Source organism: Pleurodeles waltl, chromosome 3_1 (assembly GCF_031143425.1).
Source record: "Pleurodeles waltl isolate 20211129_DDA chromosome 3_1, aPleWal1.hap1.20221129, whole genome shotgun sequence".
In the NCBI taxonomy this organism is placed as follows: domain Eukaryota; kingdom Metazoa; phylum Chordata; class Amphibia; order Caudata; family Salamandridae; genus Pleurodeles; species Pleurodeles waltl.
This window is the reverse complement of record NC_090440.1, coordinates 1,660,022,242-1,660,037,396: the sequence shown is the minus strand read 5'-3', so window position 1 is coordinate 1,660,037,396 and position 15,155 is coordinate 1,660,022,242.

Below are 15,155 nucleotides of genomic sequence, written 5' to 3'. Positions count from 1 at the left end.
GGGTGGGTGGGGGATGATGTTGGGGTTTTGGGGTTGATGTTTAGAGTGTTTAATTAAATGTGATAAGTAAGTTTAGCTTAGGTTAGTTAGGGCCTGTTGTGGGTAATGTGTAGTTAGGATAGGCTAGGTTAGTTAAGGTGTTTCCCCAGGTTGTATCTTCCTTTTTTACAGTTAAATAAATATTTAGGTACTCCTTTACAGTATGTGTCAAATGCTTGGGGATCAGGGCCTTGGCATGGCTGAACAGTGTATCTTTAGTATTTGCATTTGTGTCCCATCCTGCAACCAATTCCCAATTGTGCTGTTGCATTGGCAGCTACACCAGAGCTACTTTGCTAAGATTCTGCCATCCATTGCACCCACTACTCAAGGTTACCATGGATCCCAATGTGTTGTTAATTTATGATGTATGTTTTCAATCACACATACTTTGGGACCAGATTTGGTATTGAGGACACTGTGTTACGTCTGCCTGCAGCCTGATGTTCAAGTGAAGCCTTATAAGGTAAGTGGTGGTATGATCTCATGTAGTATGGTATACATAACTCACACCTATCATTTGTTAATTGTTCAGCCAGGTTACTTATTTGTACATACACTCGTACACATCCATTCCTGCTGTATGGTGTGTGTGAGGAAACTTTTGCGTCAAATGTCACATACGTAAAGATTATCTTGAAGAAAAATTTGAAGACAATAATTGTAGGCTTAGACATCCCTTGAGGAAGACTTATTCTGTCTAACACAGCATTACACTGTATAGTTTCTATTTACCTCAGGAAGGGCAGATGATGGTACAATCCAGACCACACTGCATAGTTATCAACCCACATTCTTTCGGGGCAGTTGTATTGACATTCTATAATCATTGACATGAGGCAAACATCACTGATCTCCCTTATGGTTGATATGTCACATTACACAGAGACAAAGTGGTTATGTAAGTGCTATTTCTTATAAAGTGCTGTAGTGCTATATTTATATTGGCCATGATTGTGAGTCCATTAGTGTAACACCTTCCATTGTGATCCTACACAAGTGCAAAAGGACATGTCACTGAACATGCTGGGGTGAAGTGTCAGACAGTGCAGAGGGACATGATTTGCCAATGAGTTAGTGAGAGACAATCACAAGGCAGAGTATCAAGATAAACAGTGGGATGGAGAACAGTGCTTGAGACCAGCTGTTGCAAGACTGGCATGTTACAAAGCACAGGACCTTGGTTATAAGTGGCCAGGTGGCAGGGACTAGTGCTAACGGGTACTCTTACGGGTGAAGGTGATCTGTTCCACGTCTTCATCTTCTGATGTGTGTGTTGTCTCCTCTGCCCTTGCTGGTGGTGGTTGTGAAGGGGCAACACACACCTCAGTGTTTGAAGACGTGGAGTCAGACATCCCAGTAACTGATAACTGTGGGGCTATTAAGGGCAGTACTGCAGCAAGGAGGAGCTGCTGGTTCTTAAGAATAGCAGCCACATCACTGTGGTAGGCAGCCAGGTCGGCCCTGAGAGGGTCAATATTGCATTTGTGCACGCGTTGAAAAGTTTGTTGTTGGAGGTGTTGTGTCAACTCTCTTACAGCTGTGCTGATTTCCTTCACACTTTTTTCAAGTTCTTGCAAGATTGATGTTCGCCCTTGCATGGCTGCTGCCTGTTCTGTAGTTCACATCATGCACGAACGCACCCCCTCTAGGCTGGCTGCCATGTTTTCCATCACCACCTGCACCTCCTTGGCCAGCTCCTGCTGTACTCCAACTACAGTTCTCTCATAACTGGTGCCAGTGTCGTCAGAGTCCTCAGCTTGGTTGGAGCTTGCAGGTCGTACAATTGGGGTGGTGAGTGGCTCCTCTGTGATGGCTGCTGTATCTGTGCTCCTCCTTGCAACTGAAGGTGGGGTCTGGAGGGTTCCAAGGACATCTTGGAGGGTCTGCTGACTGATGTTGTTCAGCTCGTCATCCGTGTTATCAGGGAAGTCCAGGACAGGCATATCCCCAGGAGAGCCATCATCCTCTGCAATGAGATATTGTACAATTAGTGTGTCTGTGTTTTTGGATTTGGAATGTGACATGCCTGCCTTCCTATTTGTTGCACATTTTGTTCTTGGTTCCTGTTCATTGTTCCTGTCATTCATATTAGCATTCTCCCAGGCCTATGCCCCACCTGCACATCACATGTAGTGTGGTCAGTTTGGAGACTTGTCAGCATCACATCCTCTAGTTGTTGGTTCCGGCCAAATTGTATATTGCCACCTTCTTGTCCTACTCAACCATCCGTCTACTTCCATTCTCATAGTGAGGCCTTGCACTGGCTGTGGGTGTTCTGATGGCACTTGCACCACACTTAACAATCTGGAAGTGAGCCAGTCTCTGATATTTCACATCCAGCTATATGTAGCTGAGACCTAGCATAACTATGTGTAGCATTGGCATGTCACACTACAGATGTCAGCATTGGTAGTGTGTAATGTTTATGTGGGGAATGTGTGCAACACTGGATTGCACTGATGGTCCTAGCAGTGATCCATTTCCTCTTCTGACTGTGAGGGTGAATTTCACTAGCCAGTGACATATGTCCTCCCCCTCAATGCTGTTGTCTGAGCAGTATGACACTTGGGATGTTGCATGGTGTCATTGGAGCTATTGTTACCCAGGTACAGGGTGGACCCTGAGATATGCAGCATGGGTATGACATTAGTGTTGTGTACCTCATAATGTTTATGACAATGGCTGATGTTTGTAGCAACTATGGACATTCACATTTGACAGGATTAGAACATTTGTATTGATTACGGGGGATTAATAACGTTGTCATCCTGAACCGTCTAAATTGGGTGTGTTTAATCCATGGGGACGTTTCTGATATTAGCTACTTGACCTGCACACACAGCAGAGGTGGTAGTGGCAACTGTTGTCAATGATAAATTACGCTTGCAGATATGGCCTGAGACTGTTAATTGAGCCCTAGTTCATGTAGGGAGAATACCAGCTGTCGTGTGACAGCAGGCCAGTTTTACATTGTACCCTACCCTCCTGGACTGGCTTTACCTTTCCAACATCCTTGGCATGTCAGCATACACCCATGCAAAGGTTGTTGGTGTAGTGTAGTACTGTGCCCCAGGTTTCCTCTGCACAGCCCATGCCACGTGCCGTGCCCCTTTACCTATGCCACTCCCTGAATATCATGACTTACATGCATTGTGTAGTAGGTATGTCCCCCCCTGCCTGCAGTTAACATTTGTGCATATTAATTCCCCATGCGACTTACCCTGCATCTATGTTGTCTCCTGGTAGTCTACTCTGTCCTGTCCTTGAATCCCTGTGATGATGGCTGCCACCATCTCCTCCATGTGGTCCAGGGCCTCCTGTGGTACTGGACTCCCACTTGCAGTCTGCAGTGCTGCCTTCCTGTTCCTGGCCATCTTTTCCTTGGTCCTGTGCTTGCAGTCATGCCAGTGTTTCTTGCACTCGATCACTGTTCTCCGTACTTCTGCCACACTGTTTATCTTGTCAACAATTTGTTGCCACATTGCCTCTCTCCTACTAATTGGCAACTTTGAGGTGACAAAAAGTTGGTGCTGGTGTTCCGTCACCCCTTTCACCAGAAGTTCCTGCTCCTCTGCACTGAAGCGACACTTTCTTTTCTTCTTCTCCCTCTCCTGGGTGTTGTGTGGGTCCTCCTGGCTGGTTCCTGGTCTGTTGTCATCTTCCCAGGGTCTGTCCAAGCATCTGGGATCTATTTTGGCTCTCCTTAGCACATTTTGCTGTGTTTTCGCTGCTTTTTTACACAATTGCTTCAAAAAAAGGCGCATATCCGGTTTGTGATGTCGTAAACCGGCTCACAGTCATTTTTGCCATGTTAACGTCGTTTTTCTTTACGACGTGACGCATTGGTCATTGGTTTGAGTAAAAAAAAAGACTCACACCTGTGGTTTGCGCCGCCATGCGTAAAAGTATAAATTTGATGCCCGAGCGGCGCAAATAAATGGCGTTAGCCGGCGGTACATTTTTTTACGCAAAACTTCGTCGCCACAGTTTTGCGTCAAAAAGTATAACTATTGGCCTTACAATGGTTACTTCCAAAATTGTATGGGGAATATAAAATGGTAGTCATGATGGGAACATTACACATTGAAATGTCCTTCCTTGCTGTTTTAGGAGTTTGGCGTGATAGTAGTGGCTGGGCTGATGTTTTAGTTGAAGCAAATGTTACCAGTGAGGGTAAAGTTGGACAATGTCTAAATGGGTCTCACTGCATACACAATGTTAGAGTTGCATCACTCTATATACTTTTGAAGAAGGCTTATGATGTATCTACTGATGGGCAAATGTCCATGAAAGAATGGGTTTCACAAAGAGTTGCAGAGTCTGTTCATTTCAAATATTGGTATGTTAAACTTCAACTCAAATTACTGCTATTCCAATTTCTTGATACCATTCGGTCAGCAATTTTTTAGAAGTTTATTGTAACCCTGCAAATGATCTGTCATTGGATGTTTTCTATGGACCACACCCACTATGCCAGGTGGATGCCAGTGTTCATTAAAACGCTTGTCGAGCTAAAAACTAGAATTCCTAATGTTTATGAAGAATTTTCTAAATGATATTTTGTTGCCTGTAAAAGTGGTAGACCTTACTTCTGCATATCTCATGATCAGATGCATGAGCAGTTTAACAAGGATATAAAATCGGATGGCGTGGCAGTTGGTATTCTTGATGATCCTAGAACCTTGATGAAATGGATGGTGTCTAGACCTCTAATTGTCAACTTACTGGGGCAATTTGATGAAAAAATGGGATTCAGTGAAAATTAAAATAACTGAGTCCACCATGAAGACAACATCTCTTGCAACAGTCAATTTGTAAATGATGTTAAGTAACTTGCACAAGTGTTTTCGCATGATAACAGAAATCCTTATGCCTTTGGCGAAAGTCTTATGAATATTGCATCTAACTTAATCGTGAGTGATAATGCTAATACATCTGTGTGCATTGCTGATGACATGGGAAGAACTAAATATGGAATGTTTGTTCAAGAATGCCTGGTACACTGGGAAAAATCTATTGTTGCACCTATTCCGAGAAACAAACTACGTTCGTTTCATAAGGTAGTTTCAAAATCAGTGAACCACAAACTATCCGTCTTAAAAAGTGACTGTTCACTTTTCCCTAGACTGTATATTGTTTGCCAAGATAGAGAAGGAGATTTAAAGGCAATGTTTGCCCGTGAGAATCTTGATTAGCCTCCATCACTTTCAGAGGTAGGATTGCTAAGAAGAGGGAAAAAGTCTGACACAATCTCTTGTTTGGAAAAGCATAATGGTGCTGTATATAACATGAATATCATTTCTGACACTGCAAATGTTGTTATTATGGATGGATTGGCAGTAATCAAAATCCTTAAAACCTGACAATGTATGCAATTTTCAAGACTACAACATCTATATATTCCAGCCTTATGTAATCAACATACTTAACAAATCGAAACAAGTAGACATAGTATTTGACTGTTACATAGAGGGGTCTCTGAAAAAGGAAGAAAGAAATAGGTGAGGTTTTGGTTTTAGTCCTCGCTATTGTGTTAAAGGTTCAACAAAGATATTAAAAAAACTGAAAGACTTTTCTACATAAAGAAAATAACAAAAATGACTTGTTCCAATTCTTGGCTTCTAACTTATTGAGTCTTGAGATACCAGAGGGTAAAATTGTAGTACTCTCAAAGGATGATAACATGGGGAATTTTCTTGAAAATCTGAATGTGTCATAACTCAGACAATGTAATCAAGAAGAAGCTGATACCAGAATACTATTAAAATGTAAAACATACTAGTGAAAGTGGCCAGAAGTCTATAAGTATACCTACTGCTGATTCTGTTGTAGCGGTTATTGCTGTTTATGCATTTGGCAGCTTACATCTTTGAAATTTGTGGATTGATTTTGGCATTGTGAAATATCAAGGGCTACTGCCTATCCATGAGTATGCTAATAAACTTGGCAAAAGTATTTGTGATGGTATTTTATTTTTCCATGCATTTACAGGTTGCAACACTGTATCTGCACATGTAGGTCATGGCAAGAAAACAGTTTGGGAAACATGAGAACGTTTTCAGGCTGCCATGGAAACATTTATTGAGATCTCTCATTGCCCACCAGATACTTCAAATAACAGTTTCAGTCAGCTTCAGCAATTTGTAGTTAGATTATATAACAAGAACATTAAAACAGATTCAGTTAACAAGGGCCAAAGAATGATGGTGACCAAACATAATTGCCCTCTAGAAAATGTGCCACCAAGTGAGGCTGCTCTTTTACAGCACAGCAAGAGAGCTATTTCTCAAGCAGCTTATGTGAAATATACCCGATCCAGCTCATGAGGATGGCAGAGGGAAGATTTTGGATATGAACTTCTGTGGTCACTTTTGCCCGATGCTTCAAAATAGTGCAAGGAATCTGTTAATTGAGGATGTAAAACATTGTGTACCCATGCTTGTAAATGTGAGCATTTGTCTCTTCCAGGTACTAGTCTTTGTGTGTGTGTGATGGACAATGCAATCAGGAGGGCATGTTTTAGATGACTGACCAAATTGCAACCTTTACAAAAACTGTTGACTAAAAAAACAATAAACATTAACCCCTTAGCTGCTGGGCCTTTCCCCCCCCAGTGCTGAGCCCTTTTTTGGCTATTTGGGGTAGTTCGCGCTTAGGGCTTCATAACTTTTTGTCCACATAAGCTAACCACGCCAAATTTGCGTCCTTTTTTTCCAACATCCTAGGGATTCTAATGGTACCCAGAGTTTGTGGTTTACCTTGGAGGAGACCAAGAAAATAGCCAAAATACAGTGAAAATTTAGTTTTTTCCAAAAAAATGGGAAAAAAGGGCCGCCGAAGAAGGCTTGTGATTTTTTCCCTGAAAATGCCATCAACAAAAGGTTTCTGGTGCTGAAATCACTATCTCCCCACCTTTCAGGAACGGGCAGACTTGAATCAGAAAACCACAGTTTCCAACACAAATTTGGCATTTTACTGGGACATACCCCATTTTTACTATTTTTGGTGCTTTCAACCTCCTTCCAGTTAGTGACAGGAATGGGTGTGAAACCAATGCTGGATCCCGGAAAGCTAAACATTTCTGAAAACTAGACAAAATTCTGAATTCAGCAAGGGGTCATTTGTGTAGATCCTACAAGGTTTTCCTACAGAAAATAACAGCTGAAATAAAAAAATATTGAAATTGAGCTGAAAACAACAGCCATTTTTCTTTATGTTTTACTCTGTAACTTTTTCCTGCGATGTCAGATTTCTGAAAGCAATATACCGTTTTGTCTGCTGGACTCTTCTGGTTGCGGGGATATAAAGGGCTTATAGGTTCATCAAGAACCCTAGGTACCCAGAGCCAATAAATGAGGTGCACCCTGCAGTTGGTTTTCATTCTATACTGGGTATACAGCAATTCATTTGCTGAAATATGAGGAGTGAAAAAGAGGTATCAAGAAAACCTTTGCATTTCCAAAATAGGATCAAGATAAGGTTTTGAGGAGCAGTGGTTATTTGCACATCTTTGAATTCCGAGGTGCCCATACTAGCATGTGAATTGCAGGGCATTTCTCAAATAGACGTCTTTTTTACACACTCTCTTATATTTGGAAGGAAAAAATGTAGAGAAAGATAAGGGGCAATAACACTTGTTTTGCTATTCTATGTTCCCCCAAGTCTCCCGAAAAAAATTATACCTCACTTGTGTGGGTAGGCCTAGCGCCCGCGACAGGAAATGCCCCAAAACACAACGTGGACACATCCCATTTTTTCACAAAATACAGAGCTGTTTTTTGCAAAGTGCCTACCTGTGGATTATGGCCTCTAGCTCAGCCGGCACATAGGGAAACCTACCAAACCTGTACATTTTTGAAAACTAGAGACCTAGGGGAATCCAAGATGGGGTGACTCGCGGGGCTCTGACCAGGTTCTGTTACCCAGAATCCTTTGCAAACCTCAAAAAGTGGCTAAAAAAACAAGTTTTCCTCACATTTCGGTGACAGAAAGTTCTGGAATCGGAGAGGAGCCTCAAATTTCCTTCCACCCAGCGTCCCCCCAAGTCTCCCGATAAAAATGATACCTCACTTGTGTGGGTAGGCCTAGCGCCCGCGACAGGAAAGGCCCCAAAACACAACGTGGACACATCACAGAAAACAGAGCTGTTTTTTGCAAAGTGCCTACCTGTAGATTTTGGCCTCTAGCTCAGCCGGCACCTAGGGAAACCTACCAAACCTGTACATTTTTGAAAACTAGAGACCTAGGGGAATCCAAGATGGGGTGACTCGCGGGGCTCTGACCAGGTTCTGTTACCCAGAATCCTTTGCAAACCTCAAAAAGTGGCTAAAAAAACAAGTTTTCCTCACATTTCGGTGACAGAAAGTTCTGGAATCGTAGAGGAGCCTCAAATTTCCTTCCACCCAGCGTCCCCCCAAGTCTCCCGATAAAAATGATACCTCACTTGTGTGGGTAGGCCTAGCGCACGCGACAGGAAATGCCCCAAAACACAACGTGGACACATCACAGAAAACAGAGCTGTTTTTTGCAAAGTGCCTACCTGTAGATTTTGGCCTCTAGCTCAGCCGGCACCTAGGGAAACCTACCAAACCTGTACATTTCTGAAAACTAGAGACCTAGGGGAATCCAAGATGGGGTGACTCGCGGGGCTCGGACCAGGTTCTGTTACCCAGAATCCTTTGCAAACCTCAAAAAGTGGCTAAAAAAACAAGTTTTCCTCACATTTCGGTGACAGAAAGTTCTGGAATCGGAGAGGAGCCTCAAATTTCCTTCCACCCAGCGTCCCCCCAAGTCTCCCGATAAAAATGATACCTCACTTGTGTGGGTAGGCCTAGCGCCCGCGACAGGAAATGCCCCAAAACACAACGTGGACACATCACAGAAAACAGAGCTGTTTTTTGCAAAGTGCCTACCTGTAGATTTTGGCCTCTAGCTCAGCCGGCACCTAGGGAAACCTACCAAACCTGTGCATTTCTGAAAACTAGAGACTTAGGGGAATCCAAGGAGGGGTGACTTGCGGGGCTCGGACCAGGTTCTGTTACCCAGAATCCTTTGCAAACCTCAAAAAGTGGCTAAAAAAACAAGTTTTCCTCACATTTCGGTGACAGAAAGTTCTGGAATCTGAGAGGAGCCACAAATTTCCTTCCACCCAGCGTTCCCCCAAGCCTCCCGATAAAAATGATACCTCACTTGTGTGGTTAGGCCTGGTGCCTGCGACAGGAATAGATCACACAACGGTCAATGTTGGTCCTTACGTGAGGCAGCTGTTGACCCTGGGGTGATCCATTCCTGACACAGACACTAGGTGTAGGCACTCAAGTGGGGTAGTGTTTTTATCAGGACAGGTGAGGAGTCATTGGGTGGTAGGAATATTGTGGATCCCAGCATATTCCTGTAGTTTGTGTGACAGAAATGCGAGAAAAATATAGTTTTTTTTCAACATTTCAGCTTTGCAGGGTATTCTGGGTAAGAAAACTTTGGGGAAGCCACACAAGTCACACCTCTGTGGACTCCCCCGAATGTCTAGTTTCCAGAAATGTTTGGGTTTAGTGTGTTTCTCTATATGGCCGCCGAATCCAGGACCAAAAACACAGGTGCCTGCCTTACAAAACCAGTTTGTTTTGCCATGGATAATTTTGATGTCTCCACAATATGATTTGGGTGGTGGAATTTGGGGCTGAACTAAATTGGGGAGCTCCCAAGAGAGCACTCTCTCTCTGCTTGCCGCCGCATTCACCTGCTCTCTGGGTTGACCTAACCCACTATTACCCAGTTGCACAAACAGCTTGCGAAGGGACAGCAGGACTGTCCTCATCACCTCCCTCATAATGTACTGGAAGAGGAGTTATCGAATGTGACTCCTCTGACTCAAAAATCACTCCCAGAGTCTGCGCCATTGTCCTATCCCTCAGATGCTGTCTCAGTATCTGATGTCTCAGTCTCTGATCCTATGTCAGTGCGGTCCTCTATAACCCGAGTGTAGGCAGCAGTCATCCATCAAGATGCCATCTCTGCTATTGGCTAAACTGTTGCTCTAAAACACTAGCCTACGTAGACAGTCACAAAATCGATGGTGTGTGAGATACGTGCAACAGTAGAGGCCACCTTATCTGCGCTTCTTCCCTCAATCAGCACGTACTTTCAAGACACTCAAAAAACACCTTGTCACATACCCTTCGTCACAGTCTTTAGCACCTCCTGCGCCCAGTCCAACAATCATTATTGGTGCTCCCACTCCCTCCTCCTCGGATTCCCTTATTACCACCCAGCAAAAGTGCCCTTCATCTCTCCATAGACTTTGCTAATGTACTCAGCTATTTACATAAAATACAGATTTGCTCTTTGCAGTAGGCATATAAACCTTCTGCGCTTCTTTATGGCACTAAAACTGCCACTAGACAAGTCGGACCCTTTTCCCCCCAGGGAAACCACACACATATTGACAAAAGTGATATATATATGACAGCCAATCACCTGAAACTCAACTCAAGCAAAACCGAAATAATCCTCTTTGGCCCACACAAAAACACCTGGGACCCCTCATGGTGGCCCACCACGCTAGGGTCTGCACCCACCCCCGCCAACCACGCACGCAACCTCAGCATCATCCTAGACTCCTCCCTCTCGATGACCCAACAAATCAACGCTCTCACCTCCTCATGCTTCAACACACTCCGTATACTGAAAAACATTCAAATGGATCCCCACAGAGACCAGAAAAACTGTCACTCACGCACAAATCAGCAGCAGGCTTGATTACGGAAACGCCCTCTACGCCGGCACCACTCTAAAACTCAAGCGCAAACTACACGCATCTAGATTTCAGCAGCACGACTCATCCTCGACCTCCGCCGACACGAACACATCTCTCCACACCTCAAATCCCTCCACTGGCTCCCCATTGACAAAAGGATCACCTTCAAGATCCTCATCCTCGCACACAAATCACTCCACAACACAGGCCCTGCCTACCTCAACGAGAGTCACCTTCCACACCCCCACACGAAACGTCCGCTCAGCTGACCTCTCTCTCGCCTCTGTCCCCCGCATCAAACACACCACCACCGGGGGCAGATCCTTCTCCTACCTTGCACCCAAAACCTGGAACGCCCTCACAACCCACCTTCACAAGACCCAAAACCTACTTCTTTTCAGGAAGGGCCTCAAAACCTGGCTTTTCGAACAGTGAACCTCCCAGCCCCTTTCCCTCCCCCCGCCCCCCCCAAGCGCCTTGAGACCCTCACAGGTGAGTAGCACACTTTATAAATCTCTTTGGTATATATAGATCTACCTCTATATATATATATATATCTATGTACATAGATATATCTATAGATATAATCATGTACATAGATATATCTATCTACATAGATATATAAATATAGATCTATATATAGATCTATTTTTTTTAGTTGTTGTATGGTTTCCTTGGGGGCCAAAATGGCCCCCAGGGAAACCCTACAACATCTAAAAAAAAAAATTGCCCCCACAGGGGGTCACCCTGCCCACGGGCGACCCCCTGTCATTTTTTTTTTTTTAAAATTATTTTTTTTTTTTAAAAAAAACAATCCCCTGGGGGGGGGGGGGGCGCGATCGCGCCCCCCACCCCCCCCAGGGGGCACCTACCTTTTTTTTTTTTTATTAATTATGCCCCCGGGGGGGGCGGCCCGTTTTCCGAGGGGGCCGCCCCCCCAAAGTGAAATCCCTGGCGTCTAGTGGTGTTTCCTGGCCCCCGATCGCAGCTGTGCTGCGATCGGGGGCCAGGAAACACTTTGAGAAGGCCTCGTAAGAAAGGGGAGACTCTCCCCCTTTCTTACGAGGCCTTCTCAAACTGTTTCTGGCCCCCGATCGCAGCACAGCTGCGATCGGGGGCCAGAAACAGTTTGAGAAGGCCTCGTAAGAAAGGGGAGAGTCTCCCCTTTCTTACAAGGCCTTTTCAAAGTGTTTCCTGGCCCCCCGATCGCAGCTGTGCTGCGATCGGGGGGCCAGGAAACCTGAAAGTGTTTCCTGGCCCCCGATCGCAGCACAGCTGTGACCGGGGGGCCAGGAAACACTTTCAGGAAGGCCTCGTAAGAAAGGGGAGACACTCCCCTTTCTTACGAGGCCTTCCCGAACGTGAGAAAGGCCGTTTTCCCCATCAAAGCAGGAAGCGGCCGCAAGGCTGCTTCCTGCTTTGATGGGGAAAACACCTTTGCAACGTCAGCGCGCCGCGAGGCGCGCTGACGTCACAAAGGGGCGGGTGGGGGGGCGGGGGGAGACACGGAAGCTTCCGTGTCTCCCGGGGGGGGTTTAAAAAAATAAATAAATCGCACCCGAGGATTTATTGATACCCTTCCTGGTGTCGGCCACTGGCACCTAACAGGTTAATAACATTATCATTTCTATCTTCATTCTTTTTCAATTAAAAAAAAATGTTTAATGTTGAAATGTTGCAAAATCTGTTTTTATATTGTAACAAATAATATATAAAAAATATGCAGGGTGTGATTTACAGTTTTTTAATAGACTTTTTGTACACCCTGTATATGGGGCCCAACTACCCCTAAAATAGTAACAACATAAACTAGAATTTTTTTGATGAACCATGATTATTTTTTTACATTTCTATCTTTAGCCGTTCAAACATTAAGAGGGTGAGCACGTTATTTCGAACACCCTGTATATCTACCATATATCTACATGCTTATCTTATTGTACTATGAGTCAATTAAATTGCAACATTTTTTAAATCCTTGGCTAAAAAACATTACAATTATGTGCTGGAAGACTAATATTACATTCATGATAATTTACTGATGCTTGAAGTGGCCATTTTGTATTATGACATCACATACCTAAAAGGGGGGGGGGTCCGATTTTTGGGGTCTACATCAAAAATCAGTCTTCATATGACTACCTAACACTGTGCCAAGTGCCATAGTAGTATCACATTTTGTACAATTCCAGTGGTTTTTGACTCTAAGCTACCTCACTATCATACAAAGGTCCCAAGAACAGCTCCCAAAAAGCAATCTTTATTTCTAAGGATTCATAGTTTTCAAATGTATTTGTGTGCTCAGATAATAACAACTATGTGCTCCTGAAGCTTCTCAAGAAATAATTTGAAACACAATGTGAAGGAAAATGCCCATCACAATAGCAACTTTAAGTACTTTAAATGTTCTTCTTCAACTAAATCATAGATATATGTTCCAGAGTCTGAAGTGCATTAGTCACTCTCATTACCACAGATAGAAAACTTCCAAACTTACCACCCTTTTCAGCTCTACTACTGACCCTGGTTCATAAAACCATGAAAGTGGGTGTTCCTTCTCTCTCTCTCGAGTCCAGCCTTCTCCAGTGGAGATAATCAAAAAACTCCTGACAATTATTACACCAGCATTTGCTTCCATTATCAAGCGCTTCTTCATTGGAAAAGTCTAACCTCTGCTGCTGAAATGTGCCATCATCACCTCATCCTAAAGTAATGATAATCTGCTTCCAACAGACCCTGCCAACTTCCACTCCATTTCAAAACTTGCCCATCTTATAAAACCCAAGAAATTAATTATTATCAATGAACTGCAAACTCACAGAGTCCAAAAACTATTATGATAGGTTGGACGGTTGATAAAGGTGAGCTTTTGGTAGAAGAAGGTACCAATTCATTTCAATGTTTGCTCTTGTTTGTTTTGGAAACACTGAAACATTTTTACTTTTGACTACTGTGGTTGCCTAATCTGCTGATGAAGGGAATTGAAATGCACTGAAAAACATAAAACATCATTGTTAATGGTGAAGTAATCCAATGTCGTTTACAAGCTAAGAATCCAAATGAAATATAATATGCTATGAATCCAAATGATATTTACAGCACAATGTTAAGATTGCAATGAAATAAGATTCATGAATTTTTCTTATTAAAATAAATCACATATTCAAATAAGAGAGTCTACACTTTATTGATTGAATATCGCTATTTTTTTGTTCTTTGATACAAGTCATCATAACATCCATGAGTGGCCAGGAAAGTCTGCCTGGAAGCCATGGCACAGCACTGGCAGGTAGAAATCTAGGGCCAGATTTATCGTTATTTTACTCAATGCAATACAGCAAAACAACTTTGTGTGCTATGCTGCTTGTACGGGAGAGGGCATTAATGTGCCATATTTACCAATCTATGACACATTACTGCTTTCTGCCTGTGCTGGCAAACGATCTGCTGCCTAGTGCCAACGGAGACATCCTTGCGCCATGATGCAATGGTACCAGTGTTGCAGGCAAGATTGTTTTTGTGCACTAAAGGACAACTTCCAGCACAAAAGTAACCCTGAGAGGCTTTTTCCTCTTTCTAAGCATGCTGCAGAATGCAGTACACTTAGGAAAAGGAAACAACAATGATATTTCTTCTTGTTGCACCATCCCTGGTAAGATGTAGCCTTTTCACTTCAACGCATTCCCAGGTTTATCATTCTTGGTAAATCTGACAATGCGCCAAAATCCATTGGTGGATGCATGGGAACACCCACACTCTACCCATGGAACACCTTTGTAGGGCAAAGTAATGCAAGATAGCAACAAAGCAGCAACTTGCGCTGCCTTGCGTTTCTCTAGATTTACCCAGCAAGGCAGAGCCAGTTAAGGTGTCCCTGAGTTGCTTGCTAAATCTGACTATAATATTGCATTGCCCTTGACACACCATGCGTGACGCATGGACAACACAATGCTATGATAAGTCTGGCCCCTAGTCTTCATATTTCCCTCCATCTTGGCAATTCAATGACACGCACCATGACTGCTGCCTTTTCCAGAGTCTTCAGCATTTGCATTATCACCCTAAAAGCAGTCATCAAGTCATTCCACTGTCATTTTCATTTGTACAGTAGAAACTCCCTGTTCATGAAACTAAAATGGAAGTTTATTGAATCCATCTAATAATGTCTTCAATCCATTCAGGCAGTGCCAGCTGGTGACTTTTCAAAGCAGTTGCGTGTAAAGTTGGGGGTAAGGTTGACATAGTAATTGAGATCGACTGACATAAGGGAGGCTCGGAGAGGGTTCTCATGCAGAGAAAACATTGAAAGAAAAAGGGGAAAATTTTGCTTTAAAGCTAACTTTGTTAAAGAATTGGTTGA